The 17,351-nt window shown below is 47.1% G+C and overlaps 1 pseudogene; it reads left to right on the top strand.

The window, feature by feature from the left end:
- Positions 1-2,667: 2,667 nt before the first annotated feature.
- LOC116147163 (zinc finger protein 239-like) lies at positions 2,668-17,346 on the top strand (annotated as a pseudogene).
- Positions 17,347-17,351: the final 5 nt, after the last annotated feature.

Raw genomic sequence — 17,351 nt, 5'->3', positions numbered from 1 at the left:
TTACATACCCAGTGATTTACTGTTCGTTTGCAGCTGATCCTAAATGTTCCCAGAGCTTTCTGGGAAGCTGGGAGAAAATATCCCATTATCTTTTGGGAGCCACTCAGAACCTCCCTACCCCCGCACCATTCTCTGAAACAGGCTTAGACAATTTTGATGATGACAGGCCATAGGTCAAAGCTCCCAAATTACTGTCTCCTGTCAAGACAGCTCCACTGCCATCACTAGATTGGTATTTCCATTTCTCAGTGCGCCAGATGTGCTCTTAGTTTTTTTTTCTGGGAACTAGAACTTGCTGATGGATGTTTTCCTACCAAGATTTACTCTTACCTCTGGCTATATTATAGCAGTGGAGCAAAGTGGATAGTGGGAAAATTAAGTTTGATTCCTAGGTTTTTGGCTTAAGCAAGAGTAGATAGAGGTAGACTGGAGAGAGAGCACTGAAAGTGGAGCAGGGAGAGCATTTCAGGCAAAGCATGTCAGAAGGCCTGCATATGAAAGAGTATGGCATTTTCAAGGCAATAATAAATGAGCTCTTTGGAGAATGCCTCACCCTAGGAAATAGTATGTTAAGTAACTGAGGGTTTAAGAACAAACTTCAGAGGAAGCCCCTAGGGTGTTATGTCATCAAAGCACTATGGAGTTCTCACATCCAAAAATGTAACCTCGTATGTCCTTTCACTCATTCAGTAATACAGTTACCAGGCACTGTGATATTTAGTGCTAGCCGATGGGTACAGTTAACCTAATCAAACAGTCTATTGAGTAGAGAAGACAAACTGGTTAGTCAAAGCAATGACTTTGGAATTAGATATACCTATGTTTGAACTTTCTTTGCTAGCTGTATGACTTTGGGCATTTTACTTAGCCTTTCTAGTTTTCTTGTCTATCCAACGTAGTTAGTAATAGCATGAAAATTAAATGAGGTAATGTAAAAGCTACTGGTCATATAGTGAGTGCCAGCAAGTGATTCATGTACATACTAATATAAAAACCACTAAAGTAAGAGGAGAGACACTTAGCATAAAATCTAAAAAAGAGAGAATGAGCCAGACTTTACCCGTGGAGGACTAGCATTGTCCAGGGAGGGATACCCTGGGTTAGGAGAACTTAAATATGACTAGAGGAATCATTCATTAGGCATCGTGGGCTGTGGTAACTGCCTCCTGGCAGGCACTTCCTGCTGGGGTCAGCAAACTGTGACCTGTCCCTTCTTTCTAATGTTTGTTTCCTATGACATCACATCTTACACTCCCTTCAAAACAGGAGTGCATGAAGGAACCACATGTTAAATCTAAGGCTGTTAAGAATGGTTTCAAATAGATGGTACCCTGTACAAACCAACAAGAAAATACAAACTGGAATTTTTTATTTTGTTGCTCAATAGCATTCACTCTCTTCACTTTTAAGAAAATGGTTAACCTCTTATATTTGTATTTCACCCATGTTTATAAAGTTACATCTGAGGCATAATTACAGGTGTCTGTCTTTTTTTCTTGCCCACAGTTGCTCATTTACAAAATTTCCCGCAGTCTTCCTCCATTGTCTTTCCATTGGCAGGTGTGGTTAGCTGCCAGGCTCTGGTTTCAATGGGCCAGGGTTCAAATCCTGCCTCAAGTTTGCTTACTAACTCTGCAGCTTCTGGCGTGTAAGATAGTGAAAAGTACCAGCTACACGGGATTGTATTCATGAGATCATGTTAGTTTCAGTAGTTATTTTTGAGTTTAGCAGGAAAGTCCTCTTTAACGTGAACAACTCATTTCCTTAATCTTCTTTCCTGGCTCAGCGTATCATATGTGCCTCAGCAACCCTGTACTCCAGGTGCAGTAGGTGTTGGGACCCTGACCCTATCTCTAAGGTTTTTCTTTCTCTTTAAACCCATTGGTACCATGGTACATGCTCCAGGCAAAACTGGGAGGCCTGCGTATGGAAGGGACACCAGCTGGGTTGGAACGGCAAAGGGAGAGAAGGACAGGCTGGACTGAGGGTGTAGGTAACGGATTTTGGCCCGGCAGGGTCAGCGTGGCCTGTGATCATGAAGAAAGGATGTGGAGGTGGGTGGTAAAGCAGGGCAGGAGAAGAGCCGAGCAGGCAAGTGGGCTGCACACGGGACAGTGGGGATGAGGAAGCAACAACCGGTTTAGATCCTAAGTCCACTTGGGCGATGAGGGGCAAGTGGAGAAATCTTGTGTCCTGCAACCCTTCCTTGAGAGGAGGACAAACGCCGAAGGAGGTCCCCATCCAGCTCCCCAGCGGCCCCTAGAGAACCCGCGATCGAGATTAGACCTCCGAGCTGCCTAGATGGGACCCGGAAGTGCGCGCCCAGGAACCCGCGTTTCCAGGCGTCCCCCTGGAGGCCCAGGTCGCCGGCACTGGGCGCTCGGCGGGCAGAGAGTGAGTGTCGGGGTCCCGCGACCCCGGGCTGGCGGGAGAGGGGCGGGCGGGCGGGCGGCGCGGGGCGGCGGCGGCGGCGGCGGCGGCGGCGGCGGCGGCGGGGACTTCCGCGGGGCGCGGGCGGGGGGCGCTGCGGGCCGGGCGGCTCCTCGGCGGCGGGGCCCAGCCAGCCCGCCAGGCGGACGGAGCCTCCCGGGAGACGCCACCCACCGTTTTCCCTACATCTGCCCCCTTGTCGCTCTTTCCTGAAGTGACTGCTGGTCCCTCGTGTCGGGTTCTGAAGAGCATTTAGACAAGATCTTGGCCTTGGAGCGGCACCGGGGAGTGGACCCAGCCCATGGAGAAGCTGCCTGAGCATATGTCTCCGGAGTCCCTGTGTCCATCCCCCGAGCAGGAGCCTGGAAAGAGCAAGGGTGAGGAGCTGACCTAGCTGACTTTCTTTGTCTAAACTTTGTCCTTCCCACCAAGCCCTCAGATCAGATGGACACGATTAACCGTACACTTAGAATTGTCCTGGTGCCAGACACTGATTCTTTTTTGTTTTTAATTCAAAGCTCTATACCACGTAAATAAAGCCAATAACTGTTTCCTCTCTAACTGTGTGGAACAAACCTGCAGACCTGCAGCAGCACTGTCCCTAGCACCGTCTTGAGGATCTGTCATTCCAACACCTGTTAACTTTTTTTTTTTTTTTTTAAGTGGCGGTGCTGGGGATTGAATCCAGGACCTAGTGCATGCTAAGCACACACTCTACCACTGAGCTATACTCTCCTCCCACTGGTAGTTTTTTTGGTCTTTAGAGAAGCTCGGTAAATGTGCGAATAAATAAATGAATGAACCCAGCCACGTGTGTCCCATACCCCAAGTACCAGGAAAAGAGTGCCTCCCGAGTTGTGTTTCATCATTAGGGAAGATATGTTTTCCACCCAAGGTGTAAACTTCAAGAGGGTGGCTTGCCTGTGGAGTACAGTAGACAGGCCAGCCACCTGCTGATGGAAAATGAAGTTAAACTGTAAATACCAGCATTTTAATTTCAATCTGCTGTCCCAAGATTACCTGGTATGTGCCTGGCCTTTAAAAAAAATGGACTTGGATTATTTAATTGGGAGACAAAGGCATATATAACCCTCATCGTGAGTTTTGAGATGGTTTACGCTTGGGGGTTTTCTTTTACACATTTAGCCTTCTAATGATGCTTTCAGCTGATTTTTAACTCAAGTATTTATTGAGTTGTTACTAGAAGGTGCTGAGACTAACATGAAAGAAAACCTAATCTCTGCCCACCTACCAGCTTGGAGTTGAGTTGGAATAGTTTTACCTGTGAGAGGCTACAGGACAGTAAACAGTGTAGAAGTTCACAAGAGGAGGTCCTTATGAACTGGGTATTGGCCCAGGAAGCCTTAGAAAGTCAACAGTTTGGTCTTGAAAGAATTTAGAGTAAGAGAAGAATCAGATTTTAGGTGAGAGGGGTAGGCCTTAGCACAGGCTTCTCGCTGTGAGTCTAAGAGACCAAGTGCCTTATTTGCCTTCCTGAAATACTCACTTATTTATATTTGTCCATACTGCATAGCCTGGCATTCAGGGTTCTCCGCGGTGTGGTCTCAACCCAACTTTAAAGTCTTCATCTCAGTGTTTCCCCAGACAGACCAGCAAGACTGGTGTGTCTGCACATGGTGATGCTGAAGACACTTTGCACCATCCACCGTTGTGCCTTTGGGCCCTTTTCCTGCGTTGCCGTCCTCTCCATTCTCTGTACCTAAACCCCACACATCCCAGCCCCCCATGCTTGAAACTTCGGCACAGGGCAGCCTCCTCCATGAAGCTTCTGAATCAGACTGGGCGCGTTGGAGGAAGGAAACAAACAGAGACATTTACGTGGAAACCTGCAGGACTTGGTAGTGGAGCAGTTGTGGGAACTTGGGTGCACTTGCCTCTGTTCCCTTTGCTGTCACACCTCGTAAAAAAAAAATCTTCACCAGTCACTATTATCTTTGTGACTCCCCTTCACTTCTCAGTGCGGAGCACTTCTTTTGCTCCAAGGAAACAGGTTATATCCGGATTGCCAGTGGCTTGACTGATGGATCCACTGGACACATTTTTTTTCACCCCTAATTTGTTTGACCCCATGATATTTTTGTTGATGTGATCACTATTCCTTGTGACTCTTGTTCTTTGGTTTTGGAAGCACTGTTTTATCCTGGTCCTGCCTCTTGCCTCCTCAGGGCCTTTCCCACCCCTGTTGTTCCACCTGTTTCCTAAACATCGATTTTCTCCAAGACTGTTCTCGGCCCTCTTCTCTTTTTCCTCCTGTGGGTGATCTTGTCCCCTTCTTATGACTTTAGTGTCCACTGTATGCTGCTCTTGCTTCCCACTGAACTGGATGTTCCTAGGCGTCCTTCCGGGCCAGTCTGTTCTGCCACCCCCGCCTCCCTCCCTTCCAGTGACTACCTTGGCTAATTTTAGTAAGTGCTTTTCCCAAGCCAGGAAACTGGGCGTCATCCCCTACATTCTCCTCTCTTCTATATTCACTTGGCTACCAAATCCTGTCAGTTTTACTTCAGAAAGGCCCGAGTCTGTCGCCTGTCACCTCCACTTCCTCGCTGAGGACGTTGTCTTTCTCTCGGGTTGTTGACGAGCTATTGGTGGCTCCCCCACTCTTGGCTGCCCTCCGTACTGCTGCCGGAGAGAACTTCCCCAGGAACAAATTGATGATTTGATTCTCTGCCTATAGAATAAAGTTCAGAATCCTGAGTACGGCATATCGCTCTTCATTATCTGTGTGTTTTAAAAAAAAAATTGGTTAGAGTGAATTATTATTTTTTTGTCTCTTCATTATCTGGCTTTATTTTTCTGCCACACATTTAGAGTAGATGTTTTGGTCACACTGAATTTTTTTTATCACTACTCCTTAAACTTAGTATTCCTTTTTTATGTTTCTGAGCCTTAACATATGCTATTATTTCTGCCTGGAATTCTCTTTACCTTGTTGATCCTGTTCATTGTAGCTCAGGATGCAGCTCAGTTTCATTCTTGGAGGATGCCAACCCCAAGTCACCCAGGCAGGGGCTGTCGTTCCTAATTGTGCTTTGAAGCACCATTATCATCTCTCTGCCAGTGTCTTATGCGTGCTAAGTGGCTCATATGGTTGTTGAGTGATTAAATCAGAAGGGAAGTATTTAGTTTCCTAGGACTGCTGGAACAAATTGCAACTGCATGGCTTAAAACAACAGCACTGTTTTCTCTCACAACTCTGGAAGCTAGAGTCCAAGAGGGCCAGGCTCGCACTGAAGGCTCTAGGGGAGAATCCTTCTCTGACTCTTTCTAGCTCCTGGTGCCTCCCGGCCATCCCTGGTGCTCCTTGACTTGTGGCTGCATCTCTCCAGTCTCTGCCTCCACTGTCACAGGGCCTTCGTTCCCGTGTTTCTGTGTCTGAGTCCTCCTCTCCTTTCTCTTATAAAGATACCAGTCATTGGGTTTAGGGCTCACCCTAATCCATTATGGCCTCATCTTCACTATTTACCTCTGCAAAGACCCTATTTCCAAATTAGGTCACATTCTGAAGTGCGCATGAATTTGGGGGAGGTGGGGCACCGTCAGACCCAGTACAGGAAGCATTGCTCATTTCTTCTGCTGTTAGAAGTCAGTGTGCTTGGGGTCACACAGTTTTGTAGATAAACCACTTGAAGAGCTGTGTAGATCTCCCCCTCCCTTTAAGTGAGAAGCAAATCAGTCTAGAAACATTTTTTTTAAACCTTCACCCACAGGAACACATTTGACGTGCGTACTCTTTCAGAGGCAGCTGCTCTCTTCTTGGGCTTGTCTCGCTCTGTCTCAGATTGGCCACTGTCTGTCGAGGCATTCCTGGGGGTCCTGCCACCTGCCAGAGTTTGGATCCAAGTTTTTGATATTTCTTCTGCAAATGGCTCAAACCCATGAGGAGATAATACCTCTCTGAATTCTATTTAAGTCTCAGTCCTGAAGAGGTTTTATAAATGGTCCTTTTGGGACCCTCTGTGATTTATAGATTCTTCCCTTGATGGAGTAGAACTTCCTTTTAATGGATTGCTAGGAAATAATCAAGAGCATTTAAAAGCCTGTAATGTGTGCAGAGTTCTTTGTGTAATGCTGGGATTGGAGGAAAAGGAAGATATCTTTTACTCTAGAGATGCTTTCAGTATAAATACTGAAGGGAACACACAAACACACAACTAAACATTTCTAAGGAGAGGTCCGAAGACAATATGGTTAGACTCCATGAGGGAGGCAGGAACCGTACGCTTTAGAGATTCAAAGGAAAGAGGTCACTTCCAGCTGGGGGTTGGGGCAGGGTTAGATTTCAGGAAGGAGGCTGCCTGTGACCTGGGTCTTGAAGGGTGGATAGGAGTTTGAGAGGTGAAGTTGGAGGGAAGGCTCCTGTGGGTGGAGAGAGGAGGCTCAGCGGAGAAGCAGGTGTGTGGGGATGTAAATGTTCAGATTAACTGGAGTGCAGAGAAGATGTGACAGAGGATGAGACTGTGAAACAGGCAGAGTGGAGTTAGATCGTGGAAAATGAAGGCCAGGCCAAAGAGTTGAGATTTTGTTTGGCAGAAGTTGAAGTATGTTAGCTTTGCTTAACAGGAGGATAGCCAGGGAATGTTGCAAATCAAGAAAGAGAATCTGATTTGTTTAGTGCGAGAAGTGATTAGGACCTGACTTTAAGGTATGAGCAGTGGTAATAGGGAGGCAGGGACAAAATCAAGAAGTTGTGCTGGAGGTAGAAGCAGTAGCACTTGTTTACTGCACAGACGTGGGGGCCCAGTCACTGATCATTGTAACCGCACCCCAACCCCACTTTTCATTTTGAAGAATGTTAAAGCTACAGATGAGTTGCAAGAATACGCTACCAAATACTCACACGCCAGTGTCTGTGCAGGGTGGGGACGTGTTGCTCTCGGGAGACTGGTGTGAGAGCCGCCACATGGAGATCTTCCTAGATTCTTGGAAGTGCTGCAGCTGTTTTACAGATGTCCCCTGTCTTGGTCAGTGGGACACTGTCTGTCCAGCTGTTCAACCCAGAGATAAACCTTCGTCTCCTTCGTATCCATGTCTATCGGTCAGTAATCCCGTCAGTGCGACCGTCAACATTTTCTCCAGAGTCTGAGCACATTTTATTACCTTCTCTGCCACCGCCTGGGTTTAGGTCGCTGTCATCTCTCACCTGGATTATTACAGCAGCCTGGCTGGTTCTCCGTCCAACGCCTTCCCGCGGTCTACACAAGACAGCAGCCAGGGTGATCCCGCTAAAATGTCGGATCTTGTCTTCCTCTGGTCGGAAACCTCCAGTGGCTTCCTGTGCCACTCAGTGAAAGCAAACCTCTTACAGACCTGTACCTACAGCCCATAAAAGGGTCCTCTGATCCCCTTTTTTATGTCTCTGACCTCATTTCGTACTACTCTCCCTGTTGCTTATTCCACTCCAGTCACACTTGCCTCCTTGAACACCCAGGGCCTTTGCACTTGCTGTGTCTTCTGTGGGTAAAGCTATTTCCCAGACAGACTTCTCTCCTTCAAGTCTTTGCTTATGCCATTTTCTTAGTCCTTCTTTGACTGTGATGTTTAAAGTTGCAACGTTTTGGCGTACTCCCCTGTCCCCTGCACCCTAATCCTTGTTCCTTGCTTTTTCCCCTCAATAGCACTTTTATGACCTTTCAGCAGTATGTAATTTACGTAGTTTATTATCTATCTCCCTTACTAAAATGAAAGATCTTAGAGGCTTTTTTGTCTGTTTCAGCCACTGATGTATCTCACTGTCTGGAACTGTACATGGAATGTTTCTGGTGCTCAATAAAATGCGCCAAGTGTCACATGACTTGTGAAGATGAGAAGTATTTCTGGATTTGTAGGAGAAGGGCCACCTTCAGCTTCATGGAGAAGGTGATACTGAACAGGGCCTGAGAGCAACGAGGTTGACATTCTTGACTTTGACGGGCAGGCGGCCAAATCTCGGGCAGTGGGTCAAATAAAGGGCACATCCTTTAGAATGTAAGCCTTCGCATGTTGTGGGAGAGAATGAATAGAGTGGTTCAACAGATGGTAAAGAACTTTGTGTAAGGAGATCAGAATGGGGCTGGAAGACAGGTGGGGACCAGATCAGGGACATATCAAAGAAACCTTAGTTCCTGCTCCCACGAGATTGCAGTCTGACAGATAAGGTGACACATGTGCAAGGGGATGTGAAAACATTAAGCCAGTCATCCATTCACACCTGTCAGAATGGCTGTCATCAAAAAGACAAGAAATAACAAGTGTTGGTGAGGACGGGGAGAAAAGGGAACCCCCGTGCACTGTTGGTGCAGCCACTATGGAAAATGGTAGGGGGGTTCCTCAAAAAAATTAAAAATAGAACTGCCATAGGATCCAGCAATTCCACTTCTGGGTGTTTATCCAAAGGAAACGAAATCATTATCTCAAAAAGATACCTGCACCCACATGTTCACTGCAGCATTATTTACAGTAGCCAGGACATGAAAGCAGCTTAAGTGTCCATCGACAGATGAATGGATGAGAATGTGCTATAGATGTGCACAGTGGAATATTATCCAGCCATAAAAAAGATGGAATTCCTGCCATTGCAACAAGGATGGACTTTGAGGGCATTATGCTAAGTGAAATAAGTCAGAGAAGGAGAGATACTATATGACCTCACTTGTATGTGGAACCTGAAAAGTCCAAACTCACAGATATAGAGAAGAGATTAGTGGTTGCCAGAGGTGGGGGGTGAGGAGTGGGAGAATTGGATGAAGGGGGCCCAAACTTTTGGTTATAAGATAAATAAGTCCCGGGGATGTAATGTACAATTTGGTGACTATAGTTAACAGTACTATATTGTATATTTCAAAGTTGCTTAGAGTCGATCTTAAAAGTTCTCATCACAGGAAAAAAAGTGTGAAAAAAGCAAAACCAAAACAATATCTAGACTGAGTGTACAGAAGATGAGGGCATATCTGGAGATGGAGAACAAGGGTAAATATGTTTCTGTGATAAGATGTCACAGGTAATAAATTCCTTAAAGGCAATTTCCATTCCCCCAATAAAATCAGGGCTGCCTATGTTTGAGGCTTTTACTGCTGATGGAAATGCTGCATTGGATATTTCTCGGCACCCTCTTCCAGAAAGATCCCTGTAAGCAGAGGGCCTGCTTTCTCTAGTATCACTGCACTTTAGTAAGCCATGCTTAATAAATAAAACTTAAGAGGAGAAAAGAATTAAAGTAAACAGGAGATGTTTTTCTGTCATCTCCTTTCAATGCAGCCAGGGTGCAGAATTGGCTTTTGTGTGTTCTCTTAGAGTTGAAAAGATTTGGAAGTATTTCTCACTACCCTATGCTTCATATTGTAAACAACCTTTCCTCCTCTTCTTCCCCTCCCTTTATCAAATCCCCCCATTTTGCAAAAAGTTTCCAAAAGGTGCATAAAAAGTCCGAGTATGTCCACGTTTGTAAGTGAGCATCTGCGTGTAGAGAGAGATTCTCAACAGGAGAGAGGAAGGCACTGGGATCTGGTTATGGGAAGGGAGCCTTTCCTGTTACCACAGTGACAATCCATGTGGCCAGGGTACCATGTGGACAGAGCCTCTGCTGTGAGGTTCCCCTCTTATTATCCGCTCAGTCCCTGTGCCTCCCCACACGTAGCCCCCAGCATCAGCCTTCCTGTATTCTGAGTTAACTCCGCTTCCCTCAGACTCTGCTTTCCTGTTCTGCTAATTCCAGTGTATCTGTCCGGTCAGGTATTCGTGTGTAAACCCCAGCTTCGGTTTCCCCTCCACGTCTCCAGCTCTGCTCCACTTGTACCCATCTTTTCCCTACGTTGCAGGGCCATTTTTCATGCCTCTTGGAACCAAATAGCCTGGAATACTTTGACCATCCCATTTCCCACCAGGAGTTTTTATTGTTACATATACCTTTTTTGTATTTTCTATCAGATGGTGAGACCTGGACTGAGGATCAATTAATTATAAAGCAGAAAACTCTTGAAGTAGGGACACAACTACATGAAGGAGATGAATGTGAACAAAACAAACGTGAGGGACCCTTTGAGTGTGGACGAAACTTCTGTAATACCGCACACTTTATCCACCAGCCACAAGTTCTTATTGAAGAGAAACCCCAAATGTGTAACATGTGTGGGAAATTATTCAGGCAGAGCTCATACATTATTCAGCATGAAAAAATCCCCATGCAAGAGAAACCTTACGAGTGTCGTGAATGTGGAAAAGCCTTTGGTCATAGTTCAAATCTTATTCAGCATCAAAGAATACACACTGAAGAGAAACCCTATGAATGCAGTCAGTGTGGGAAGACCTTCCGGCGCAGCTCACACTTAATCCAGCATCAGATAACCCATACGGGGGAGATGCCTTATATGTGTAATGAATGTGGAAAAGCGTTCAGCCGGAGCTCAAGTCTTACTCGACACCAGAGAATCCACACTAGGGAGAAACCCTATGAATGTGCCGAATGTGGGAAGGCCTTCAGCCAGAGCTCACATCTGATAGAACATCAGTGAGTTCACACCAAAGAGAGACCATATGAGTGCAGTGACTGTGGGAAAACTTACAGTCGTAACTCACACCTCATCGAACATCAGAGAGTCCATACAGGGGAGATGCCTTATGATTGTAATGAGTGTGGGAAATCTTTTAGTAGGAGTTCACTCCTTATCAAACATCACAGAATTCACACTGGAGAGAGACCCTATGAATGTAGTGACTGTGGGAAGGCCTTTAGTCGGAACTCCCACCTCACTCAGCATCAGAAGACTCACTGTGGAGTAAAACCTTCTGAATGTAAAGAATGTGGGAAAACCTTCAAGAATAGTCCATACCTTACTGATCACCTGGAAATCCATACAAGAGAGAAACTGTGAGTGAATCCTTTGCTGGGAATTCAGCTTTTATTGAATGTGCACTGGGAAGAAAACTTGGCTGTAGTGAGTGTGGATAGCCTTCAGTCCTAGTTCAGGTCTTACTAAGACCTGAAAACTGACAGTGGCCAAGTATTTTGGACGTGTTCAATGCAGGAAGACCTTTAGACAGAGTTCCTGCCTTACTCAGCGTCAGCAGGTTCACTTTGGAGGAATGATGGCCATGAGGAGAGCCTTGCCATGTGTCGGGGGGACATGAAAGGGGCACGGTGTGACACTCCGGGGGGGTGACTAAAGGAGAGCCTGTAGGTAGCTCTGCTTTTTATTTGATTTTGAGGATCTACATCAGAGGGAGATTCCCTGGTTTGTCTGTCAGATCTCCATAGTCATCTTTTGAAAATGGAACAAATTAGGACCATTCCAGAGAAGAAGGAATCAGGGATTCTGGATTCAGGCCCAGAGATCAGGAAAGCGGTGGGCTGACCTTTGAACCCAATAGCTCTCCTGTGTCATCTGACCTGTTGTAACTATACTTGGAAATGGCTCTGGGAGTCTTCTTGGACCAGTGTTTTGCACCTCAGTGTCCTGTAGGCTACTGGATCTCTTTTTGTCTTGTGTGACATGAATGCTTTTAATAAATGGGCACCTTTTCCAAGCCAGTTAATTTCTCAGTATACCACGTCGTGGGCTTTAGTGGGCGGAGCTGCTTTTGTCAGACTTCCCCGTCCTGTCTTTTTGCCTTTGTGTTGGTGTGAACCACAGGGAGATGCTTGGGAGCAGCAGTTTTTCGCAGCCCACACCTGTTGTTGCTGAGGTGCTGACTCTCCTCCCTGGGGCGCAGCGGCAGCTGGGCCTGACACTGGTCTGCCTGCCCCGGCTTCCGTTCTGCCTTCCCTGGGCCAGGTGTGTGTGTGTGTGTGTGTGTGTGTGTGTCTCCCTGCCTGGGCTGTGTGTCTGTGTGTGTGTGTTTCTCCTTATGGCTTTACTTCTCTAACTGAATCCTGGTCATACACCTGCTTGCTAACTTACCAAAAATACCTATTTATTTCAAGTTTGGGTGGAGAAAAGTGGTAAATGTCTGGCTGTTTCTTAAAAAGAACCTCAATAATAATAAGTCTCAGGATTTGCTATCAGGAGCATCTACTGTTCAGACTCCTTTGTAAGAAAAATTCCATCACAGCTCGAGGCAGAGCTTCCCTACCGTGTACTTGTCGAGGGAAAAGTTTGCAAAGCAGTTGAAGAGTATGATATGTAATTGACTGATAAAAATTAAAAAAAATCAAAACTTCTGAGCACCCGTTTATCATGAGCATTTTACTTATTAAAGGAAATTCCAGAATAACTACCAGGCAGTACATAGTTAGATTTATTCTAGGTCTAAGAGAAATACCTAGTTTGTTGTGAATGTTTATTTTTTGATTGCAAAAAATCAGATTAATGGTTCCTCCCATTGGTATGGATTAATGATGATCTAAACTATCAGTGAAAACTGTACTTGTGTTGGAGACGTGACATTGAAAGTTGCCTTTCTTTTGTAGCCTTGTCCATGCCTGGTCTGGTGCTGTACACACAGGAGGTGTTCAGTGGCTGCGGAATGAATCTGTTTTACTGGAAACCAAAGTCTTGTTTGTCTCAGCTCTCCTCTCTGCACTCCACTGCCTTCCCCCACCATTCCTACAGGTGATCATCAGCTCTCAGTAAGGGTCACCCTGCCGTCTGGATGCCCTGAGTGTGGGCTCTGTGAGGTCGGGTCTGAGCTCTGAGCCGCCGTTGAGCCCACTTAATCCACTTGGCACGCGACCCTCCTCAAGTCCCTCCCACCCCCTTGTACCCAGAAAGGGCCCTTTCTGCGGTGTCTGAGAAGCCTCAGGGGTGAGGCAGGGCTTGATGAGTTGGGATTGAAGGCAGGGTAGGATTCTGGTTGGCAGAGGAAATAACAGAGAAGGACACCCCAGGACAAGGTGAATGTGTGTGGGGTCACAGGCCAGGGCTCGAGGGCGGAGGTGTCCACAGAGGTCAGGAAAGGGGAGGAAAGTTTGCCTAGCAGTATCAGAAGCACTAAAGCAGGACTCTGGTTCTTTGGCACAAATATCACTAATGGATATGTTAGTTCATCCAGCTGTTGGAGCTCAGGTGAGCACAAGGCGACCAGCTCATCCCAGTTTGCCAGGACCGTCTCGGTCTTGGCCTTGAAAGTTTCTGTAAAATGTTCAGTCCTCCACAGACCGGCGTGGCTGATCCCCTGAACCTGTCATGACCTCGTCCCCCCCCCACGTCACGGCTCCTAGATGCAGCAAGAGACGGCAGAGCAGAAATTCTCAACCTGGGTCACATGCTGGAGTCACCCGCGCTTTCCAAGTGCCGAGGCCTTGGCCCCAGTCCTGAGACTGTGTGTGGTGTGGTGCGTGGCCTGGGTATTGGGAGTTCGTAGGTTCCCAGGTAATTCTAATGTGCTGCCGAGGCTGAGAATCTTCACAGTAGAGGATATCAGTGCCAAGAGGACACAAAGAGGCCACATAGGATCTGATGGCTTTGTCACTGAGGGCTAGTGAGAGGGCTGGGCTGGGGGTACAGAGAGCCTCCAGGGCCCATGTGAAAGGAAAGGGGGTCCCAGGCTGGGTGGAAGGAGCGATGGGAGGGGACCATTGCACTGGGTGGAGCCAGCTATTGGGTGGGTTCTCTGAGGGCAGTCAGCTGGGAGCAAGGGCCTGCTCCTTGCCAGATTCTGGTTCTGTTACGGGCAGTAAAACTACGATGTGGGGGACTTGGGTTTTCCCTTTGGAGCTTTGGACCAAGGAAGTGCAGAGTCTGGGGGAGTCAGAATTCTGAAGGCCCCAGCCCCAGCTTGTGGGCACTCCACTCCCTCTTCCAGCAGACAGTTCCTTCTTCCCTTGCCTGTCCCTTTACCCTAAATCTAGGAAAACATGAAAACGCTTCTGGAGGAGGCTATCACCTAAACTTATGCACACCTTCTAAAATTTCCTGTCCTGGGAGGGGCTGGCCTGGCAGTCCCCAGCCATGCCTTGAACACAGTTTTGGGTGCCCTGGGTGAGAGGCATTTCCTGTGCTTTAGTTGAAGAGGTCAGAGTCTTTGGGCAAAGAGGAAATGGGAAGAGGAACTTTGGCAGTGGCACCCAGATGTGACTGCTTTAATCCCGCTGAAGGCCCCTCGTGGCCCTCAGGATGAAATCACAAGACCCTTCACATCCCAGCTCTGCCCACTGACTTCTCCAGCCCTCTTGTGGCCACTCCTCCCAGTCACTTTGAAATTCACTGGATCCTAGAACACAGAATTTTTCAAACATAGGTCAAGAGCCACAGGGTGGGGAGGAGGGGGTCATAAAGTTAATTTGTTGTAAAGAGTGGCAACCAGCAAAGGGTAAAAGAAAAAAGTAGGCAGAATTAGAATGGCGTGGAAAACACCCATTACAAAGGTAAGTGAGACTTCTGTTCCATCTGTGCGCAAGGGCGCATGTGCGCAAAGCACACGAGTGGTGGCTCTCGCTGTAGAGCAGGTGAGAGTCTTTGCGCAGTGCAGTCCCCTCCTGGGAGTTACATTCTGTCTAGACGGGCCTCCTTAGCAGGACTTCCCTTGGACTGAATTGTTCTTGCTCTGCAATTCCCATAGCATGCTCTACTTCCTTTGTGTACCAATCACACTTTAAAAAAATGACTAATTCAGTCGCCTGTCTTCTGTGCTGATTGCAGGCGTGATGAGGACAGCGAGCATCTTACCTGTCATTAGAGGAAGCGCTTGTGCTGAGCGACTGAGCCGTAGACCCGGGTTCAGGCTCCGGCTGTGTGTTTTCTTAGGCACGTTCTCTTTTTATTTTTTTCTGATTTTATCTGAAAGATTATATGCAGAGAAGTTGAAAGAATAGTGTAATGAACACCCTGTATATCCTTCATTTAGATGAACAATTATGAACATTTTTCCATATTTGCTTTCTACATATCTATGTTTTTTTCTGAACCATTTAAGTAAGTTCAGATACCTGCACCCTAAATACTATGGCATGCTTCTCTGAAGAGTAAGGTCATTCTCCTGCACAATCGCCACACTGTTAACACACTTAAGAAAAAGAATTTAATTCCATACTACCTTCTAAAATGCAGCCTCTATTTAGATTTCCCCCAGTTGCCCCAAGAATGTGTTTTATAGCTATATTATTTCAAATCGGAGGGAAAAAAAAATCAAGGGTCACATTACATTTGGCTTTCTGCCTCTTTAGTTTCTTTTTATCTAGAATTTTAATCTAGAATAGTTCCACTTTTTTTTTTAATGACAGTGACTTTTGGAGATGTCAAGGACAGTTATTATAATTTTCCACAAAATTGATTCCCTTGTGTTCTTGCGGTGGTATTTAACTTCCTTCTCAGCCCTCTGTGTTTTCTCTAAACTGGAACAAGGTTTAGAGGTTCGATTACATAAATTTTTGACAAGAATACCTCACGGGTGATGTATCCTTCATACTGTTGTCACCTCAGGAGGCACATGCTGTCAGATCATTCCACCCCAGGTAGTGGCTGCCAGGTCCCCTGTGTAAAGCTATGTTTTCCTTTTGCAGTTAGTAATTTGTGAGGATGGTGAACTCCAGCACCATGTGAAGAATCTGTTTTTCTACAGCCTAATGTTTTTAGGAATCATCCACTATCTTTTAGCAGCTATCCATGTGATAGTTTGGGCATGTTCTTAACCTGAGACTCAGTTTTTTCATTTGCAATCTGGGTAAAATAATGGCTGTGATTTGGATTTGCTGTGTAATGACATTTCAAAGTATTACATAGAGTGTGTATGAAGATGCTGTCATGGGTCTGCCATAATTTCTCCTTCTGAGAACACCATCCCCCTTCCTTTTAGAAAGTTCTTACACTGCTCCAGATGATGGCCCAAATCGCTGGCTTCTGAGATGCTCCCACCTGCCTGGCCACTGGACTCATCTTCTTTGGCCAGAGTGGAATGAACTTGTGACCAGAACTGAGCCAATCAGAATGCTTCCCTGGGAAATTTCCAACCAAATAGGGGTGGGAATGTGAGGATGTGAGACTGGAAGTTGACCATTTCCCCTGCCACGCAGACAGTGAAAGCCTGTGGGGTGCAGGGGATCAAAGCCATCTCTCTGAGATCAGGGCAGAGGGGAGCTATCCAGGGGTCTCCCTGGCCTGGCTCCAGTCCTTGCCAGCTGTACCTCTGCCCTGCCCCAGCTAAGCCAATAAAGACCCTGTCTTGCCTGAGCGCTTACAAATTGGGGTCTGAAGCTTACACAGAATCCTGACTAGTATGAAGACCTGTCTTGGGCCTCTCCCAGGTGATTCAGGAAATTAATGGTTCACCTGCTCTCATCCCTTCCTGTTGTCTTTGAAATCGTGGTGGCTAGTGGAGAGGTGTGAGGAGGTGCCAGACACGGTCCTGGATTTTTAAAATTTTAATGTTATGAGTGATAAATGCATTTCCTTGGTGGGTGTAGACTCAAAGCAAGGGGGTCGGTGTGGCCGCTCTTGCCACTCAAACCATCCTCCAGCCCGAACCCTACGCCTATAAGCCAGAGTGCCTCTCTGAAGAGTCTAACCCAGTTTAAAACCTGCCCGCTTTGTGAGAGGTGCAAACAGCTTTTTACTGGAGGACAGAGCAGGGGACAGGAATGTGAGGGCGAGGGGGGCCTGAAGGGGGTCAGAGCGCGTGCGCAGGGCAAGGGCGAGGGAGGCCCGGGAGCGGGGAGGATGGGGGAGGAGCGAGGGTCTCGGGGAAGGGGAGCAAACTGGCGGGGCCCTGGGGGCTCAGGAAACTCCGGCTTCTTCCAGGCTCCGGGTTCAGGCTGCTGCTTGTGCAGCCCCTGTGCGGGGTCCGCAGCGACGTCTCTTCCAGGCACTTCTCACGAGCCCCTTTAAGCCGCCCAACAGGAGGACTTACTATTCTTATTCCCGTTTCACAGATGAGAAAACTGACACCCAGGAAGAAGTAACTTATCCAAGGTCACCCTGCTGGTAATGGCAGAGCTGGAATTCGAATTCAGCGGACTTCAGGTTTCTCCAGCCCCAACCCGTTCCCGGCACCGG

This window comes from Camelus dromedarius, chromosome 24, assembly GCF_036321535.1.
Source record: "Camelus dromedarius isolate mCamDro1 chromosome 24, mCamDro1.pat, whole genome shotgun sequence".
NCBI lineage: Eukaryota > Metazoa > Chordata > Mammalia > Artiodactyla > Camelidae > Camelus > Camelus dromedarius.
This window is presented reverse-complemented; position numbering and strand designations above follow the sequence as displayed.